The following is a 2,935-nucleotide window of genomic DNA, read 5'->3' on the forward strand; positions in this document are numbered from 1 at the left end:
GGAGCTTGCTTCTATGCCTTTGCACATGCCAGCCTGGGTGCCCAGAAGGCTTCTCCTGCCCTGGCAGAAAAACTCCAACTGCCTTCTCAAGGGTCCCAACTGTGATTCTGTCCCTGTACTCCACGCCTATCTATCCCTCTTTGCTTCGTGCACATGCTGGACCTCACACAGTTTGCACAGCCTTTACTGTATTGTGTCCCAGAAAGCGCCCCAGAATTCAGGATGGAGCGCCATGAGTTCCTCAACCCGGTGTTTATCAGAATGCCTGCACCTCAGTGATCCCCACACAGCAGGGGCTCACCCAGTGACTGGCTGGGGACCTGTTGGACTTCTAGCTCTACTATTCACAGGTCTGGCCGCCCTGGGCCGCTCACCCCGTCCCCACGGACCTCAGTCTCTGCACCTGTCAAATGGGTGTGCTCTTTCTCCTCCCCACCTCTGAGGGTCCTATGCGGAGGGCACCAGGCCCAGGATACTGAAAACCGAGGGCAGTGCGCCCTCTGCTGGAAGGTGACGGCGTCTTCGCCCACACTCTTTCCATGCCCCAGTTGGTGCTGGGGGAAGGCAAAGCCGGAGGGAGGCGGAGGGGCTGCCGGTGACTGTCCACTTCTTGGGAAGTGGATTCATTTCCCCGTTAACGCTCACCTTGACTGTGGAAGAGGCCAGCGTAGACCATGTTACTGAGTACCTGCTAGTTTCTTGTTACTGATGTGTTACCCGCTATCACTCCTATTTGTTTAAGAGAAATAAGCGACTCAGAGTGCGGGTTGTGAGTACTGCAGAGGAAGGGAAATGTGGACCGGGCATGTACCGGTGAGGCAAGGGGGGTCTCAGGAATGGCTGAAGTCCTGATCTGCCTACACTGCATACAGTGCGGCTGGGGTTGAGTTGGTCTCCGTTCCCTCTCAGTTTGGGCGAATCTTGACCAGACCCTGCTACCCGAGGGCTTTGATTCCTGGTCTATGAATGGGGGTGGCATCCCCAGCCCTCCCCTTGCTGGTCTGAAGCGCCCCCTCCCATGGGGTGTGACAGATTCTGGCCGCGGCCAGAAGGGGGCGCACGAGGCTGCCGCTGGCCGCAACACTGAGGTGCATTCTGGCAGCCCAGGCTCCAGCACCAGACCGGCTGAGGTTTCCTCAAGTCTTCGTCTCCTTTTCCGGGGGCGGGGTGAGCGGAATCTTGCACTTCAGGCTCAGCATCCTCAGGAACTGGAGCCTGAGGAGCTGCTGGGACCCTGCCCAGCGCTGACCGGCCTGGCAGCGGGTCCCAGTGCGACCGGTGAGGGGAGGGTGCTTGGGCTTCTGGTGGCCAGCGGCACCTGCTTCCTGGGCCACTGGTTCTGGCGAGTTCTGGGGGCGCCTGGGGGAGGCGTCGCGGGAGTGTAGGGGCCCCAGATGGGGAGGGCTCTGCTGGGCGCTGAGGGATCCCGGGCGCCCTAGTGGACCTCCTGAAAGCTTCTGCTCTGCCACCCGCCAGTTTCACCCCCCGGTTTTCCTCTCCAGAGCTGGAGGAATTAATCCCAGCTCTGTTAAACTCTGGAACAGTTCTTCTTCGTGATGCAGAAAAGTCAGGAAAAGGGGAATTGGATGTGCAACAGACTCCAAGTGAATTCGGATCCTTTCACTCCGGATTCTTTTGGGGTCATGGGGATGATTCTTGTGATGAAGACATGGAAGCTGGTACTCAGGAGCTGGGAGATGAAACGTGGCCTGCTGAGAGAACTGCAGTGACTGAGAGCAACGTGAGGTTACGGCGCACAGCAGTTTCAGGAGCTGCAGATAATTGCTCTGGAGGTTTTGGTTCTGTGTTTACTGTGTGAAGAGGCAGGATGGACGCATGCACCACATTTGGTGATCAGAAAAGCCTTAGGCCAATTCTGCAGTGAGCAAAGCACTCTGAGAAGAGCACAGGCTCTACTGCAGTGCCTGGGTGGCTTCCTCATGCAGTTCCATATTTCTCTACACGGGCAGAAGATGGTTCTATGCTTACACAGGATGAATATTGTCATAGTGGAAGTTTAGCTGTGCTGAAGTGGAAACTGCAGAATCATGAGTTACTTCACAGAAGCAGAGTTGAAGGGTCTCCTTTTGCAAGGTAGCTGGGGTTTGACCTATATTCATTCAATGTCTTTGGTTCACAGGGATACAAACTCTAGTAGTATTTTTACATCTCGAGTCTCAATCCCAGATGCTGCCTCTGAAGAAGAGGAAGACGACTGGGGATCCAACAAAATTATGTTAAGCACAGGTGATTTTGGACGTGTAACAAGGATCTCTAGTCCACAGTTTGAAGAGGGTGATAGTCGTTTTCCTGCAAACGAAGTTTTACAGGAGAATTATACCCATCTACCCAAAGAGATGTGCTCCTGGTGCTGAACCTCTTCCCAGAAAGAGACCAATGCATGGATTCACACAGGCCAGGTTACCCTGATAGCACAAGTGCTTTCCTGAGAGTTTACCGAGTTGATAAAAGTTATGATTCCTCCAGATCCCGAGAGGACCTTCAGCAATGGCCCTGGTAAGCATTCGGTACTGCTGTCTGCTTCTAGAAAGAGAGCAGAACAGTAACAAATAGAATTGAAGCCTGGAAAGTTCAAAAATTTGCTTTTAGAAGAATAACTCAAGGAAGCACAGATGGCAGAGGCTGCAGCTGAAGCAGAGCGCTCTGCTGGTAGGACAGCCATCGTGTCCAGCACCCAGAGTAATGGGCCATTCAGCCTAGTGGAAGGCACATGAGCTGCTCCATCAACCTTCCTGCATACTCAGCTACTCATGTCCCACCTCCTCCAGAAACTGTGACAAGAGGAAGCTAGGTTGAAATCACTGCTGGAATCCCATTTGTAATGACTTTCACTATTGGTGTCAGTAGTTTTACTGCTTGGGACTTTTATTTGTGAATTACAGTTGAAAGCTACATTTTTACCTATGTCAGGCTT

At 53.3% G+C, this 2,935-nt stretch overlaps 1 pseudogene; it reads left to right on the forward strand.

The window, feature by feature from the left end:
• Window positions 1–962: 962 nt before the first annotated feature.
• Window positions 963–2,735, forward strand: LOC129051169 (wee1-like protein kinase; annotated as a pseudogene).
• The last annotated feature ends 200 nt before the right edge of the window (window positions 2,736–2,935 follow it).

Source organism: Pongo abelii, chromosome 19 (genome assembly GCF_028885655.2).
Source record: "Pongo abelii isolate AG06213 chromosome 19, NHGRI_mPonAbe1-v2.0_pri, whole genome shotgun sequence".
NCBI lineage: Eukaryota > Metazoa > Chordata > Mammalia > Primates > Hominidae > Pongo > Pongo abelii.